The following is an 18,768-nucleotide window of genomic DNA, read 5'->3' as shown; positions in this document are numbered from 1 at the left end:
TGATCCTCAATCACATCAAGGTTGTAAGAGTAGAAATGTTATAAATAGACAAGTTAGTATTAAAATGAAAGGTGTACACACAGGTAGAGTTCAAATACATTTGAATTATTTATTATACTTAGGTAGATGAATAAATACAACTCTCTAAATTTTCTTGAAGCTGTTTGCTTTGCAAAATAGAAAATCATTGCAATTATTCCTGTATCTCATTTTCTTTCCCACTGTATTTTTATTTACTACAGGATTGTTCTTATTTTTTTTTCCAACACATGGTGTGAAGATTAATGGAAGTTCAAGGTGATTGGAGACAAGTGTAATACGATGTCAACAGGGATATTCTCTGGGCCCTGACTGAGGTTCAAAGCTGTGCACAGAAGGGGGTAAGTTCACATATTCTAAATTGTGAGACCACCTATAGTTAGGCTAGCCTACTAAGAAATGTTGATACAGGGAAACAGTGCTACCACAAACATTTCCCAAACTACCCCATTCCTACTTACGGAAGTATAAGGAATGGGTGCATAGAGAGGAGTAGCATTTTGTGAAGTATAATATTCATAAAGATATTCTCTTCCCTTCCTTCACCCCATTCTCACTGTAAGGGAGAAGATGGAAGCACTTTTCCCCTCAAAGTCTAGCAAGGAGCCCTCAGGAGAATTACCTACAAAGTTTAGAGATGTCCAACCCTCCGCACTCTACAAAGTAGGAGATTGGTGGTCATCTCATCTCTGACCTCTCCTGGACCAGCTGAAGGCTCTGTGCTTGCAGAGAAAGGAGAGGGGATACAGAGAAATGGCCTAGCTAAGGGAGGAGGCACCACAATAGTCCACATTCCTATCTCCAAGAGAGGCTACTAGCTGGACCCCTCATGGGAGAGGTCAAGTAGGTGCAAGATATACACCTCAAGGATCTGGGCAGTGGAGAGACACCCCAAGGATCTTTGCCAATGAGGGAGCCAGTACTTGGATTCTCTCCAGTAGAGAGGACATCAAAAGTCTGACAGGACTAACTAAAGAAGCAGCAACATCTTACACAGAAGAAACTGCAACATTTCTAGGAGGCCATTCAAAATATCTACTTTCCTATTCTTCTTGCCCTAATTTCAGAAGCGAAGCAATCAAAAGAGTAGAGCACCTGCTGCTCCACCTTCACACACACATGCACTCCAAGCCACTGGCAATAGACATTACTTTTGGAAAAGTCTGGAGATAAAGGAGGAAAAAGAAAGGGAGGAAAAAAATAGTTTTAAATCCTATTTGAAGCGTAAGTTGAAATGAACAAAACTGAACCTCACATGCTGGAATGGGATGATCCTAATAACTTGAAGAGGTTGATAAATGGAATCAAGCCAGTGTGTGATTTAAAGAGTTGATACCCAGGAAAAAAAAAAAAAAGAGTGGCATAGTATAATTAGTGGGCAGATTTTAAGAAAAATAAAGCTATTTCATATTTATGCACCCAATGAATTGAGAATCTTCAAGAAAGTAGTTACGTAATCTATCAGAGTTCTGATTTTTAGAAGGGGACAGCATAATCAATTCTGAATATCACAGACAGATGAGATTAATATCAATTCAAGCAAGGAAATAGAATGGTTTTATTTTTTAAGAAAACTTTTAAAAATTTTATTTGAAATATGACATGCACACAAAAAAATGCACAAATCAGAACTGCAGAGGTCCATGAATTTTGCTCAAGTGAACCCACCTCTGCAACCAGCACCCAGATCAGGAAATAGAACACTACCAGTGCTTCCAAACCCCATGCTTACGTTGCCTCTTAGTCATCAGCCCTCTTCTGCTCCCCAAATCATACTCTCTTGATTTCTATACCTGCAGATTAATTTTGCCTGATTTTATTTTTGTATAAATGAAGTCCTACAGTGCTTGCCTTTTGTGTTTGCTTCTTTCACTCAACATTTCATTTATGAGATTCATCCATGCCGTTACGTGTTGCAGTAGACTGTTCATTCCATTGCAGCACAATAGTCTGTTCTTTGAATATACCATGAATTTTATTTATACAAATGGTAATGGAAAATATTTATCCAGTTTCGGCTACTGCAGAGAGTGCTATTGGATTTGCTTGCTCATATTTTACTTAGGACTGTCACAGTTACATTCAGGAGAAAGATTGACCTATAATTTTTCTTCCTTGTGATATTCTTGCTAGCTTTTGGTATCAGGGTTGTACTGATCTCATAAAATTGTTGGAAATGATCCCTCTTTTTCTGTTCTCTGGAAGAGTTTGTGGTAAGGTTGATGTTTTTCTTTGTAATGTGTCTGGAAGAATTCACCGGAGAAGCCATCTGTGCCTGGAGCTTTCTTTGTGGGAAGGTTATGAATTCAATTTTTGTTTATAGATATAGAACTCTTTAGATTTTTTACTCCCCCATCCCCCAGTCTGAAAAGTTGTATGTTTCTAAGAATTTATCAATATTAGCCCGTGTGATGGCTCATATCTGTAATCCAAGCACCTTGGGAGGTTGAGGTGGGCAGATCACTTGAGGTCAGGAGTACGAGACTAGCCTGACCAACATGGTGAAACTCTGTTTTTATTAAATACAAAAATTAGCCGAGTGTGGTGGCGGGTGCCTGTAGTCCCAGCTCCTCAGGAGACTGAGGCAGGAGAATTGCTTGAACTTGGGAGGCAGAGGTTGCCATGAACCAAGATCAGGCCACTGCACCCCAGCCTGGGTGACAGAGTGAGACTTTGTCTCAAAAAACAAAAAACAAAAGTATCCATTTCATTGGTATGCAGTTGCTTATAATTTCTTATTGTTATTACACTCTTAATACTGATAGGATCTATATTAAGGGCTCCCCTTTCCTTTCTGATATTGGTTATTTGTACCTTCTCTGTTTTGTTTTGTTTTTTTCTTGGTCAGAGTTGACAGAAGTTTCTTAGTTGTATTAGTTTTTTCTTTTTTTTTTAGGTAGAGTCCTGCTCTGTCGCCAGGCGCCAGGCTGGAGTCCAGTGGTGTGATCTTGGCTCACTGCAACCTCTGCCTCTCGGGTTCAAGCAAGTCTCCTGCCTCAGCCTCCCACCACACCCAGCTAATTTTTGTATTTTTAAGTAGAGACAGGGTTTCACCATGTTGGCCAGGATGATCTCGATCTCTTGACCTCGTGATCCTCCTGCCTCAGCCTCCCAAAGTGCTGGGATTTCAGGCGTCAGCCACCGTGCCTGGCCAATTATATTAGTTTTTTCAAAAAACCATTATTTGGCTTTTTGGTTTTCTCTGTTGTATATTTGTTTTCCACTTCATGAATTTCTTTTCTCATCTTTATTATTTCCTATTCCTAACTTCTGTGGGTTTAATTTTTCTGCTTTTTCCCCTTTGGGTATGACTTTTTATATTTTATTTTATTTTTGAGACAGGGTCTCACTTTGTCACTCAGGCTGGAGTGCAATTGTGTAATCTCAGCTAACCACAACCTTGACCTCCCAGGTTCAAGTGATCCTCCTGCCTCAGCCCCCAAATAGCTGGGGCTACAATCAAGTGCTTCCATGCCTGGCTAACTTTTCTATTTTTTGTAGAGACGGTGTTTCACCATGTTGGCCAGGCTGATCTCAAACTCCTGAGCTGAAGCAATCTGCCTGCCTCAGCCTCCCAAAGTGCTGGGATTACAGTAGTGAGCCACAGCATCTGGCTGGATACAACTTTTTAAGTACGTATTACGAATCACTACTTTTTAGATTTTCTTCTTTTTTTAATATATGCATTAAAGATTATAAATTTTCCTTTAAGTTTGGCTTGTTCTTATACTCCATACATTTTGATAGGTAGTATTTTCATTATCATTTTGTTTAAGATATGTTTTAATTTCTATTGAGATATCTTCTTTGACACACAGATTATTTAGGATATATTGTTTTTATTTCCAAAAATTAGAAAATTTCTAGTTATCTTTTTGTAATTGGTTTCTAACTTAATTCCATAATGGTTGGATAACATACTCTGTATTATTTCAATCCTTTGATACTTGCTGCAACTCATTGCTGGCCCAGCATATGATCAATTTTGATAAATGTCCAGGTACACTTGAAGAGAATATGTTTTCTTCATTTTTTAGATGTAATTTCTATATAAGTTCAACAGGTCATGTGTGTTAATTATGTTGTTAAAATCTTCTATGGCCTGATATTTCATTTGTCTACTTGCTGTATCAGAGATGTGTTAAAATCTTCCATTCTGATGATTAATTTGTCCATTTCTTTTTTTAGTTTTATTTCTTTATGAAATTTTGAAATTATGTTATTAGGGGCTCAGAAATTTAGAATTGTCATATCTTCCTGGTGAATTGACCTTTTTATCATTATGAAATACATTGCTTTATCTCTAGAAATACTTTAAAGTGTGCTCTGTTTTTTAGCTTGCTTTTAATAAATGTTGATAGTATTTTTTTTTATATTTTTACTTTCAAATTCTGTGTGTTCTTAAGATGTCTATCTTGTAAGTGGCAAATAGATTTTTTTTTCAATCATTCTGAAAAATCTTTGGATATTTTAGTCTATTTACACTTTTAATAATTATTGAAATAGTAGGGTTTAAGTCTATAATTTTACTACTAGTTTTCTATTTGTGCTACTTTTTCTGTATTCCCTTTGCTCTCCTTTTGTGGCTCTCCTTTCTTGCTTTCTTAGGATTTATTTTTAACTATCTTATATCACCTTCTGTTGGCTTGTTAATCATACATTATTGTATTATTCTTTTTGTAGTTATTCTGAAGATAAAATGCCTCCTTGAATCTAATAGAAACTAATCTTATACTACTTCCAAGACAATATATGTTATCACATATTTTATTTCTGCATGCAGTTGAAACCCCACAATATGTTGTTATTGTTTTACACAGTTAATATTCAGTCGATTTATCCAGATTTTTATGCTTTCTGTTGTTCTTTATTTCTTCCTGCAGTTCTATGCTTCTTTCTGGGATTATATCTCCTTGTTTCAGTATCATTTTACTAACAGTAGACCCTCTTAGGTTTGTTTGGGTTTTTTTTTGTTGTTGATCTGAGATATCTTTATTTTGGTTTCATTTTTGAAAGCTGTTTCTCTGGGTATCGAATCCTAGGAGGACAATTATTTCCTTTCACCACATTAAAGATGACATATATGAAAAGTCAGCTGTCAATCTTATTCTTGTTTCTTTGAAAATAATGTGTTTTTCCTTCTGGCTACTTTGAAGATTTTACTTTGTCTTTGGTTTAAAGTGTTTGACTGTGATATACCTAAGATGTGAATTTTAAATTTTTTAAAATGCAAATTTCTCAAGATACATAGCAGTTCCCGTGGCTTTATATATTTTGGAATTTTGTAAAATCTTGGCCATTTTCTATTCAAATATTACTTCTCCTATTTTCTCTCTCTTTATTTCTGAAACTCCAATTACATCTAAAATTAGACTTCTTTACATTTGTATTATGTATGTCTCTTATGGTTTTAAAATGTTTTTATTTTTTATTTATTTATTTAATTTTTTTTGAGACAGAGTCTGGCTCTGCTGCCTAGGCTGCAGTGTAGAGGCAGAATCTCTGCTCACTGCAACCTCCACTTCCTGGGCTCAAGCCATCCTCCCACCTCATCCCCCTGCATAGCTGGGACTATAGGCACATAGTACCATACCTGGCTAATTTTTTTTTTTTCTTTAGAGATGGAGTTTCACCATGTTGCCCACCTTGGCCTCCCAAAGTGTTGGGATTACAGGTATGAGCCACTGCACCCAGCCTTTAAAATCTTTCTTTTTTTCTCCCCATGCTTTGATCCATGAGTATATTTAGAAGCAAAATTGGTGATTTAGGCAGACTGTGTTTACTATGAGCAAGTTATATCATTCTAACCTCACTTTCTTCTTTGCTAGAATTAGCAGATTAGTGATACCTGTCACATTAGTCATAGTGCCTATCATACTCAGTGTTTCCTTCTAGGTGAAAATGCCTCACCCACAGCCCTCTGTTCATGGAATTAGAGTTGGGCTATTCCCTGCACAGTGGTGGCCAATCAGATTAGCTCTCTCTGTGATTTGGAACAGGACAGTGTAGGAGGGACTGGTCAGTCAGTAACAAAAGCAACAAAATAAGAAAATAAGATCCTAAAATGGAAGCAAATACTTAAGGGAGGTACTATGTAGGCAGTAAAACAGAGATGCAAGAGTAGATTTTGTCCAGAACTGCCTTGGCTCCTGCGAGCTATTTAATTCTAGGAATAATATATATGATCTTATTTAAAAAGCCCATTTCTTGAAGTGACCTGAATGAACCTCTCTTCCTTGCAATCAGAAGAGACTAATCTCTCTAGGAAATATAAAAAAATGTGTATCTGGGTTGCAGCAAAGTATTTTATTAAGACATGCAATATCTTATGGACAAGATTGAAAAAATTTCACTAAATGTGAATATATTTAATAAATCAGTTAATTAGAAACTTGTTACATGAACACACCTAAGGATACTAATTAATGAATTGCTTCAGCCTATAGGGAGGGTTTTATTGTTGTTGTTTTAAATATAAGGTTCTTGCCTTGACCCTGTTCTTTTCAACACTGTTATCACCTTTGTTGAAAACAAGGTGCTTATCAAATTCACTAATGGAAAGCATATTATTTAACAGGAGTTTACAAGCTGGAACAATGGCTACTTCTAACAAGCACATATTTAAAACACAATTTTGATTACAAAAATAATATATTCTTATTGCCAAATATTGATAACATATCGAGAAAATTCTTTTTCTGTCATACTCAGAAAGATATCCTCAAATTATATATCTTCTATAATACAATATATAATACGAATAGATTAAAGACCAGCTCTTAGGTTCAGAATACCAATTAGATAACCTCTGGATGGGAGAGCTTTGAGGCTGCCAGCATCAGTGTGCTTTGGCTGCTGAAAAACTACTGGGATTTGGGGCAACATTGATAAAGGTTAAGTTCCAGAACCAGAGAGGTTATAGTCCTACACTACTGTCAAAGGGATCAGGCTTCATAGTATGTTTGATTTAGATATGCTTGAGATTATTTATTTTATTGGTTAATATTTGAACAATTGTTGAACAGAGAGTCTTGTAATAAAAATACTCCCTCGTCCTCAAAATACGGCAGAGACAAATTTTCATAGTGAAACAAGGCAGATAAAAAGTACAGCTTCAACTGTTCATTTTTTATGTAGACTCCTAAATTTGCTTGAGGTTGTCTGATACAAATATCACAGTCACTAAAGTTAGACATTTCTTGGGAAACCTTTGTGCTTCTCAAAACCACACCTCCATTTCCAAGGAACATAGTCCAAATTTAGCTAGAATTTGCTTGATATAAAGTAGAGCTTGCTGACAAAAAAATTCAATGTTAGAAACATTCTTTTTAAAATCAAGAAGACAAGACTATCAGCTACTGCTCCTCTCTTTTATTCAGCACCAAACCAGGCAAGAAAAGAAAAAGAAATAAAAGGTATAAAGATTGAAAATGAAGATATAAAAACTCATTATCCATAATTGAATTTCATGTGCTTTTAACTTCTTAGTCTCTTCCTAGGCTGTTTCATTTAGCTGTGTGTATCACACTTATTCCACATGTTGTGAGAAAATAACTAAAACAGATTTGTAGGAAAATAATTGTGATGGTGATGAGGGGACTTTAAAAACATGGCACATGAAGAAAAGATTTGGGAATATTTACTTTGAGGTAAAAAGACTCATAGGAGGGGAAAAAAAAGAACAAATTAGTTTGTCTTCAGCTATTTAAAAGAATAATTGTTATTCCAAACAGGGATTATCTAAACCCTCCCACACATCCCACATCCTAACCCACCAGCCCCAAGGCTCCAGGAACCAGGGTCTACAGACAGGCAAGAGGAAGAGGATATAAGCTCTGGCAGAACTTTAAGAGTCAGTGTAATTCCAAACTGTGATAGGGATGCCTTAAGAGGTGGCCAGTTAACTTTGTCACTAGAGGTTTTCAACTAAAGGCTGAGTAACCATGTGGTGGAAATGCTGTAGAATTCTTTAAGGCTTTAGGAACTAAAAACCTCATAGTTCTTTGTTTTGAGACAGGGTCTTGCTCTGTCACCCAGGCTGGAGTGCAGTGGTATGATCTTGGCTCATTGCAGCCTTGACCTTGTGGCCTCAAGCAATCCTCCTGCCTTGCCCTTGAGTAACTAGGATTACAGGCATGTGTCTCCAGGTCTGGCTTTTTTTTTTTTTTTTTTTAAGGTGTTTGTTTGTTTTGTGTGTGTATATGTGTAGAGACAGGTCATGCTGTGTTGCCCAGGCTGGTCTCAAACTCCTGGCCTCAAGTAATCCTCCCACATCATCCTCCCAAAACGTTAGGATTTCAGATGTAAGCCACCATGCCCAGCCTAGAGCTCATATTTCTGAACCATGCACTGCCTCATTAATCATGGTAACCCAATGAGGGACATTATTTCATCCATTTATCAAATGAAACAGAATGTTTGACAAAAAGAGTTGTCTGATACAACATAGGGGGTGAGTATGAAAACCTGAGTTCAAGCCCATGTAGTCTGTTTCCAGAATTTTGACTATTAACAGAATTTAGTGCACTAAATTATTTGGAAAAGAGTGGCTGGTTTCAGTAATCTTCAAGCTTTCTTTAAACCCTGAGACTGTATAATTGTATGGGGGAAAAGTCATGCCTAAAGGGGTTTGCATTAAACATAAATTTTGTTGGCAGTGTTGTCAGTTCTTGTTTTAGTATCTAAGCTTTAAGTTATGAATAAAATAAAAGTTGCTGAAAAACCAATTAATCTAAATTTAAAAAACTATTGGCTATTCACACATCTACCAAGGTACAAATAAGTTGGTAGACAATGGCTGGGATCCCAGTAGATGCTCTTGGGGCTCTGGCAATAAGACTAAGCCCATAAATACCAGATATAGTATGTCTTACAAAACCTAATATCAGCAGTTTTGAAGCATCGTGGTATTGGGTTTTTCTTCTAAAGCCAGCAGTTGATGTTAGGCAACTTTTATATCATCTCTAAACAAAGTTGTTTTGTTTGGCATTTTTGAATGTTGTATCACTGAGTTATAGATTATATCGTACCATCATAGTCACAGAATGTAAAATTTGTAGTGAGGTACATACTTCTATATATATATATATGTATGCAATTCCTTCAAGTATAAAAACTAGATCAATATAGAAGTAATGTGTGTGCAAGCGATAAGTACAGAGATTGGCCATTTGCCATTGTTATTAGGAAGAACGGCATGCACACTGAGAATTTTAACAAATTACAAATGCCAGGAAGAAAATAACATGGCTGTGTTTGAAAAGATCATGCTATTTACTTGACAGGCTCTGCCAGGGCAAAGTTACAGCTGTGGCCCTGCTTTGCAGATCATTTAAACAGGCTTTTCTTTATGTCACTGGCACTTTGGTCGCACCCACAGAGCTTTGCCATCAGTAAATAATAATTATCATGTGTGAGAAGATAGCCGACAAGCAGCTCCAGTGTCAACACCACCATAAATGAATCAACAGAAACACACATTAGTTTCAATGGGTTTTGTGTTTTTAGTTTATGAACACTATCAGCCTTGTTAGAAGAAAAATAAAAGAAAAATCTATAGACTGTAAGATTGAAAAATCATAGTGATGTATATTACACACATATATATATTTGTATGTGTATTCTAAAAAAGACTGTCTCTTAATGTATTTTATTTCAATAGTCTTTTTAATCTTTCTGTATTCCTTATATTTGAACATTTCTCATATTAACATTCCTCATGTCATACTGTCTTTATATTCATCTACCTGGAGAAACATGGGATGGTGAAAAGAGTTGTACGGCCTGGTTTTAAACATCACTACTTCCTAGCTGAGTTACTTGAATTCAGACTCATTTTCTTATTCTAGAGTAATACCTACTGAGCAGGTGGAATGAAATTATAAACACAAAGATGTTCTGTAAACTGTGAAGTATCACACCAAAATCAGGTCCAAAGGTCCATTTCTTCTAGTTTTGTCTTTGATGGAAACTCAAAATATCTATAAACCATCTTTCAAGTAACAAATGATGGAAATAAACATGGATATGAATCATGGTAGGGCACAGTGCAAACATTTCACTGAAACCTTTGCTATTTATCCTTATGTTAGTTATCATGGTGAACTACAAGGCTACTGATTACTTTTATTATAGTAAAAGTTTCTGCAGTTGTTACTGTAGCTATTTATCTAGTGTTATAAGACATACTATAACAGAAGCAAATTGTAGTCAGTGAAGAGAAGAAAGGGACAACCTGTGTAGGTGTGGTTGGCATTTAATAAACATTATTTAGTTAACACATGCGAATGTACCCAACATTGCCATCTTATGCTAATCTTTGGCAATTTAAGGGAATGAGAAATGGTTTGGCAATTGTTTTGAAGTTTCATTTCTCAGAGCTTATTTGACATTTTGGCCCTATGGGAGTAGGTGGGGCTGCAAATCCCAAATTGAATTTCTGACGCATTCTGCTGCCTGAACATTCCAGAAAGTCACACAAGGCATTAGTAGGAGGCTCCTATGGAAAGAAAGACCTTTTGACTTTTTTCAAGATGTGACTGGAATTTAAAATTTCTTTGTTTATAGCAAGTTAGTTGGGTTTTCCTTGCTTTGTTTTGTACTTAAATAAAGGAAACACTGATCCTCTAAAAGCTCTGGGGAAGGACAAACTTTTTTATTTAATGGTCTGCCACTGAGGTGGGAGACTGTTTCAGGCTGAATGGTATAGTGCTATTTGGTGCATAGTTGTCTGTCAGGATTTTTCAAGTGTGAGAACTCCAAGGTGAGAGATGTCATCCCGAGTGGCAGACAGTGATCCCTGCAAGATGCCAGGGAGGCCAACAGTCCATAATGTATAGGGATGGAGGGGGAAAAAGAGGAGGCTGGAGGAAGACTGGCTTCTTTTCTAGTCATGAGTGGATTGTTCACTTTGTTTGACTCTTCTGTGATTACTAAAATGCTTCTTTAACTCAGCAAAAAGCCTATGATTTTTAGGGAAAAGAAGTGTTCCAATTTTAACCACACAGACTAGTATGAGAAAAGCATTAGTGCTCTTTGGTTTATATGTCTTTGTATGTATTATATGGGGTGTGGATTACAATAATTCCTCCCTTTTGTATGATGTTTTGCAGTTGTTAAAGCATTTTATACTCTAAATCCTTACCATAAACACTGTTAGGAGGGTACAGATGGCTCTTCACTCACAATGGCTTCAATTTAGACCTCTGCTTTTATGACCTTTATTATTGCAAATATGACCCTCCCAGTTTTGGCTAAATCTTACCATGATGCCTGCCTGTGACTCTCACTATAGATGATAGGAAAAATAAAGCTGCTATTATGTTGATTGGCTCTAGGAGTAAAGTGGAAAAACTTTTGATTTTTTGAATGCAGCTATAGATGAAACAAACTTATAGGTACTTGAATTAGGCAACACTCTTGCAAAACCATTGTCTATTTCTATCTGTCTGAAAAAGAGCTGTCCTAAGACATCAAAGGAGGAAACGTTTGTTGCAAGCAAAAGCATTTGAGAGCACTTCTGGAAGATGGTTGGAAAAACATCAGCTGTTCAGGGAAGAAACCACAAGAACCAACAGAGTGGCATCAAATAATTTGCCCACAAAGTCTGCTAAAGATGAAGGGTATTGTGTGCTATGAGTATTCAGTAATAATAAAATTGGGTGCAGAGATGGGAAGAGGATGAGGAATAGTGGGAGAAGGAGAAGAGAGGACAGCAATATGGAAAACTTTAACATTCAAAGAAATGTCTACCCACTGGATTTGTGGATAGAAATTTTAGACAGATGGCCCTAATTATGATAACAGTTTGAAAGTCCTTAGAGCACTGAAGCATTTACTTGCTCCAGGGAGATTTATCAGAAAAATAAAATATCTTTAGTTGGAATTTCTTTGGATTTGTGTTTTTAAAAGCATTAGCCATTTAGTTGATAAAGAAGAATCTTCCAAAGGATCATTTACAACATTAATTTTTTCTTTTTAAACTTAGAAAATCATCGTAAAAGCACATCTTTGTTTTTACATGATTGATTGTGGTATTTTATAGTGTAAAATGGGTTTCCAGGAATACTATCTTCACTTACAACCTTAGAGATAATAAAGGTTTAACTTATAGAAGCTTAGATTGTGACTGACACCTAGGAATAAAGCTTAAGTACCCATGATATTAGCCCCAGTTTATAAATGAGAAACAGATTGAAAAGTAAAATAATTTGCCAACTTCCCCTAAAAAGGCAGAAGACGTCACATAATGCCAGAGTACCAAACTGATGATGTTTCCTTTTATCTCCCTACCTGAGAAACATGCTTTTCAGACCATGAAGCAAATACCCATATAACATTTGAAGGACTCCAATTTTCATATCATGGCAACATCAAGTACATTCATTGATGGACATATTATATTTGTTATCAAGTATTATAATTGTTTAAATATCATTAAAGTCTAAGAGATAAAGACAATTTAGAGCAAGATACAGCTGAAGTGGGAAAAGTTCCCTTGTCCCCCTTGCAGGGCGTGCGATGGGGGTGTGGCTTGCTTCTTCAGTGCCCCACTGCTCAAACCTCTAAGGGAGTATACAGACAGGCAGGGAGCCCCAAGACAGTGCCTAGGGTGAATGCTTACAGCTCCTGAAGCCCCAGTAGGTGTGTATTACAGGGTGCTCTTTCAGTTTAGCCTCCGTAGGCCACTTGTGTTAGCTCAGTTAGACCCCTGCCTTATAGCAAGGGCAGAGGGCTTTCTGTATTTTGGGTTTCTTGCCTTGGTATACCAGAAGAATTGGATCACACATAGGCTTGGAGAATGAGTACAAGGTTTTGTTGAGTGGAAGTGGCTCTCAGCAGATGGTAGAGCCAGAAAGGAGACAGTTTTGCCCTGTAGTCAGGCTGCTCTGCAGCCTGGGTGCTCCTCTGACTGCCCCAGCCAAACTCCATGTGGTTCTGCTGGTAGGTGGTTGGTGGCCTGCCACGTGCCAATGCCTGTCGGTGCATTCCTCTCTATGTCCAGCTGCCCCTGCGTTCCTCTGCTGATGCACTCCTCTAGATGTCCGCCGGTATGTCTTTCTGCTAGAGTCTCAGGGGTTTTTATAGGCACAGGATGGGGCCATGGCAGGGCAAGACCACAGGATGGTCTTGGGAAATAGCATTTGGGAGGTGAAACAAAAATGCCTGTCCTCACCTCAGTCTATGGGCACAGGCCCAGGGTGGAGCCATAGTCAGGGATCATGCCCTCCTCCCTTCTGCATCATTTAAAGGGACCACACTTCCCTTTCCAGCACTTCCTTTCATGTATCACAGTTATGCTTTGGAATTAACTACCTAAACATCTTGAAAATAAGTAGCCACTTTATTGTTTCAATGGAAGAGAAGTCCCTTCTTCAGACTCAATCTAATCTACCTGGAATCCATCCTTTCCTGCCTTTTCCAGGAAATCATTATTGTTCCTCGCTCTCCCCTATCTTTGTCTACTGCTGTTTATGAGCCTAAATGGTCAGAACAGGCTCAAACCTCTCTCAGTTACACACACACACACACACACACACACACACACACACACACACACAAACCATTCAAACAGCGCTCCTCTGACTGCCCCAGCCAAACTCCATCTCTTTTTCTTTTACCTCTTAAAACCAAGCTTCCTAAAATAGTTTCTCATAGTCACTCACTCTCTTTATACTCTTTTCCCACTAAACACTCCACTCACTGTAACCTAGCTTTTGCTACTTCATTCTTAGAGTCCTTTTCTCTAAGTCATAAACTACCTTTATTTGCTATATCTGATGGCTACATCTTTACACTTTCTTTTACTTCTCAGTAACATTTGACACTATCAATCATTCCCTACCTTCCTTTCTTTCACTCTCTCGCTTTTTTTTTTTTTTGAGACAGGGTCTCACTCTGTCACCCAGGCTGAAGTGCAGTGGTACAATGTCAACCTCTACCTCCGAGGCTCAAGTGATCCTCCCACCTCAGCCTCAGCCTCCAAGTAACTGGGTCTACAGATGTGTGCCAGCATGCCTAGCTAATTTTTATATTTTTAGTAGAGACAGGGTCTCACTATGTTGCCTAGGCTGGTCTTGAACTCCTGGACTCAAGCAATCCACCTGCCTTGGTCTCCCAAAGTGCTGGGATTACAAGCTTGAGCAACCATTCCCATCTTCTTTCTCTTTTTTTTCTCCCTTTCTCCTTCTCACTTGCCCTCCTTCCTTTCCTTCTTTTTTCCCCTTCTTTCTCTCTTTTTAAGTATCCTTAACTGGCTGAATAACAATTTCTTTTTCATTTTCTCTCCCTCCCTCACTTTCACCTGCCCTTATTTCCTCTCTCCTTTCCTTCTTTTCTTCTCCTTCTTTCTCTTTAATTTTAAGTATCATTTACTGGCTGAGTACTAATTTCTTTCTTTATCAGAAGAAAACCCTAAACACATATTTACAGGGATATTGTAAAGGGTCAATAACAGTAAAGTTGCATTGCTTCCCACACATAAAGGGAATGTTGATTATCCTTGGATGCTCCCCCAGACTCTCCCTGTGGAAGTTCTTCACTCCCATCTTAGTTTCTTCACCTTCTGACAAATTTCTTGCCGAACTGGCTGCCACTCCCATTTCTCTTCCCCAGTCTTGGGAAAAGGACATGGGTCACCCAGATTTCAGGGAGAGCTTGCCTTCAACTCTGAGGAGAAGGAATGCTTTGCCATCAACTTTTAAGTCTGCTTGTTAAAGGAGCTGTGAAACCAATCTAGACTTTTCCTTTGCATTGAAGTTTATGGCTGGGCTGAGACTGGAGGGCCCATAAGTGATACTGGAAGATATTCAGGCACTGGATGCTTGCAGAGCAAGCTGCAGGGCAGGGAAGGCCATGTGGCAGCAGGGAGGGGATTTGAATGGGGGGCTTTTTGGACAAATTTGGGGCCAGAAGCTGGAGCAAGGGATGTCTGGGGGCAAAAGAGAGGCTGCCAGCGCAGGGCATGGGCAACTTACTGAGGTGATGCCTCTCCATGCCTCAGAAAATGGGGTGTCCCAGGTCAGGGGTCACAGAGACAATCCTCAGTGTCCCAGAGCCAGGGTGATGCTATAAAAAATAAAGGATTATCATGGCCTCAAAGGCTGATGAAGTGGGGAGGAAGCCTAGCTGCCTCAGCTGCCCTGGGGTCTCTCCCCAAGACACCCACTCCCTGGGCTTAGATGTTGCTGCTATTGCTGCCACCATCAGGTAGTCACATCCCTGGAGTCTACCACCAGGATCTGGCCTCCCTGCACTGGTGGGGTCTGTGGATGCTTGAGGGTCTCCTCAGCTGCAAAATCTGGGAACTGGCTCTGGCTCCAGTGCTGCTCAGGGACAGACGCCCACCCTGGCTGCTGCTGGAATAGATATACCCCCTCTTTCTTGAAACTTTCTTCTCCCTGGCCTTCCATGTTGCAAACTCTCTTTGTTCATTCTGGTCCTTTCTGTCTCCTTGTCTCTTCTACTGCCCGTGCTGGAAATGTTGTTCCTCAAGGTCCCTCATAGACCCCTTTCTCCTCTCACTGGAAAATGTCATCTACTTCTATGTTGTCATCTCCCATTAGGAAGAAAATGTAAGCTGATATTTCTACTCCAAATCTCTTCTCCTGAAGGTCTAACTTGGATCTTTACTTTGAAGTCCTACAGACACTTACTTTAGTTTGGATTTTCCTACTCCCGAGTGAGACGGAGAAGGAGGAAAAGCCAGTAAAGGGTACATAGCTGAGCGGATAATCACTGTGGGCATAGACTGCTCGTCATCATCCACGTCACTCAAAATTGTTTCTCTGGAGGCTGGGAGGCTGGGGCATTGCCCACCAATTCCCAGCACCCATTGGTTGAGGACCGCCACCAGGAAATGGTAGCTGAGGCACATCTGAGCTATACCTTTCCCAGGCTGAGGGATTTCCAAATTCTGGAGAAAACTGTGAGGAAAAAAGCAGAAGTGATAGTGTCAGAGTGCAAGGACATGTCCCCCACAGCTGTATTGACATCAGAGGTGAGCCAGCAGGGTAAAAGCAGGGCACAATGTGTGTTGCTGTACAAAATTCCAAAATGGAACCAGCTCCCCAGCATCTGGTTCCCTTTTTGTCACTCTCAGCTGGCACATCCCCTCAAAACCCTTCAGTGGCCCTCCTTTGCACTTAGAATGCCCAGCTTCTGACTATGGCCTTCTGATAGATGCAGGAAGCAGATAAGCGTTGGTGCGGAAGGAGGAGGAGATTCTCCCTAGAGAATCTCCCAACCACCCGGCAAGTGTTTACATCAGAGGCTTTTGTGCAGATGAGGGAACCTGCCCAGAGTCTCATCTGTGGATGCCTGCAACAGACTGGGGACCCACCTGTGCATTGAGAGGCTGGGCTGGAGCCACAGGAATTTCGTGCCTCCTGCAGCAGGGAGGAGCCTGCTCACCTCCACTCATGTATAGTGGCCTGGCATTCAGTCTGTGAGGTGGGAGCCTGTTAGTATGCCCCCTTCTTTCTTCACTGAGAGCTTTCTTTTAATAAATTTCATTCTCCTTGCCTTTCAATGTGGCCATGTGCCTAATCTTTCCTGGTTGTGTTACAAGAACCTGGTTTTAGCTGAACTAAGGAGCAAAAAATCGTCCTTCATTTCTGCCCCCTGCTCACCTCACCATCCTCATCTCTCGACATTCCCTACCCCATTGTCTCCATTCCAGCTTTGCTGATCTTTCAATTCTGTGAGTACACTGCTTTCTCTCACATCTAGGTTTTGACACACATTGTCCCTCGTCCTGGAACATTCTCTCTCCAGCCCTCTTTTCCCTCAATTCTTATTTGCTGCTTGGTTTCAGATTAGCTGCTACTTCTTGATAATCATGCATATGTGGATTAGGTGCCCGTCCTGTCTCTTCCTATACCATCTTATGCTTTCCTGTCAGAACACTTGCCTGATGTTATAACAGCCTGTTCACTTGTCTGGAGACCCCTCTAGACTATGAGCCCTGTGAGGAAAAGATCCGTCTGTATCCTGTTCACCATTTCATGCCCAATGCTTACTATAGAGTCCTAGACATAGTTGGCCCCTAGTAAATAATCGAATCAATATTTCAAGTGTAAACAGAGCATTAATTCTAACTGTGTGGCAGAGCCTCCCAACATTTCTCAGAAAACTTAAGCGTTTAGCTGCTTCTTGAAGAGTTGTAAAGGTCCCGAGGGGGCTTTTTCAGGAAACGACAGAGTTTGGTTGCCTAGAACACACAGTATTCAGTGGAGCGCGGCAAGATGAGACTGGGCTCTCACTTTATGGCCCGATTGCAAGGGTTCTTGAATGATTTTGGAGTTTATGGAGTAGACAAAGGAGAACCACTGAGGAAGTTTAAGAAGAGAGTTCCTAGTCATTTGGGTCGTAGAAAGATAACTCGGCCGGGTGCAGTGGCTCATACCTTTAATCCTGGCAATTTAGGAGGTGAAGGCAGGCAGATCACTTGAGCTCAGGAGTTCAAGACCAGCCTGAGCAACGTGGCAAAACCTTGTCTCTACAAAAAACAATAATAAAAAAAAATTATCTGGGCAATGTGGCCTGTGCCTGTAGTCCCAACTACTTGGTAGGCCGAGGTGGGAGGATCGCTCGAGCTCAGGAGGTCGAGGCTGCAGTGACCTGAGATTCTGCCACTGCACTCCAGCCTGGGTGACAAAGTGAGACCATGTCTCAAAAAAAAAAAAAAAAAAAAAAGAGAGAAGGCAACATGTTAATGGCCATAGAAAAACAGAGGTAAGAAATTCAGTTGGGTCACAACTGTAGTAGTTAACAAGATCTGGAAAGCAGTGACAGTGGAAATAAGGAACAGAACTGGATCTGAAACCTTTTAGAGGTAGACTAGATAAGGACTCAGTAGCTGGCTGGATACAAAGGGAGAAAGGAGAAGCAGTAGATACTGACTTTGCATTTGGATGCTTGGAAAGATGGTGATGTCACTAACAGCTGGTGAATATAGTTCAGTTTTAGATAAAAGTGAGTTTAAAGCGCCTGGATAATGAGTGACGTTCAGAATGAAACTGAAAATTTGAGTCTGCAGCTGAAGATTGGAGGTTGTGGTAGGCCAAATAATGGCCCCCAAACATATCCAGATTTTAATCCCTGGGACCTGTGGATGTTACCTCACATGGCAAAAGAAACTTTACAGATGTGATTAAGTTAGATTTTTTTTTTTTTGAGATGGGAGTGCAGTGGTGCAAACACAGCTTACTGCAGCCTCAACTTCCTGGGCTCAAGCAATCCTCCTGCCTCAGGCTCCTGAGGCATGCACCATTACATCTGGCTAACTTTTTAATTTTTTGTAGAGATAGGGTCTCATTATTCTTTGTAGAGTTAGGTCTCATACACTGTCCAGGCTGGTCTCAAACTCCTGAGCTCAAGCAATCCTCCCACCTAGGCCTCCCAAAGCGCTGGCATTAGAGGGATGAGCTACCACACCCAGCCAAGTAAGGGATCTTGAGATAAGTAGATATCCTGGAGATCCAGGTAGACCCTAAATATAATCTCAGGTGTCATCATAAAAGGGAGACAGAGGAAGATTTGACTACAGAAGGGGGAGTAGTAGAGGTAACAATGGAAACAAGAAGTTGACGTGATGTAAGGAAGAAATCACAATCCAAAGAATGCAATAATCTCCCAGAAGCTCCCAGGCAGAGAAGGGATTCTCTTCTAGAGCCTCCAGGAGAAAGCAGCCCTGCTGACACATTGATTTTAGCCTGTTGGAACTGATTT

General features: G+C 39.7%; 1 long non-coding RNA gene across 1 annotated transcript in view; it reads left to right on the top strand.

The window, feature by feature from the left end:
* The first annotated feature begins 239 nt into the window (after positions 1-239).
* LOC144579287 (uncharacterized) overlaps positions 240-18,768 on the top strand; it is a 42,963-nt gene continuing 24,434 nt past the window's right edge. The window contains exons 1-2 of the long non-coding RNA XR_013526583.1: positions 240-380; positions 3,541-3,671. This is a non-coding gene — a long non-coding RNA (uncharacterized LOC144579287). The remainder of the gene's footprint in view (positions 381-3,540; positions 3,672-18,768) is intronic.

Source organism: Callithrix jacchus, chromosome 14 (assembly GCF_049354715.1).
Source record: "Callithrix jacchus isolate 240 chromosome 14, calJac240_pri, whole genome shotgun sequence".
NCBI classification, from domain to species: Eukaryota; Metazoa; Chordata; class Mammalia; order Primates; family Cebidae; genus Callithrix; species Callithrix jacchus.
The sequence above is the reverse complement of the archived record's forward strand: the minus strand, read 5'-3'. Positions and strand labels throughout refer to the sequence as shown.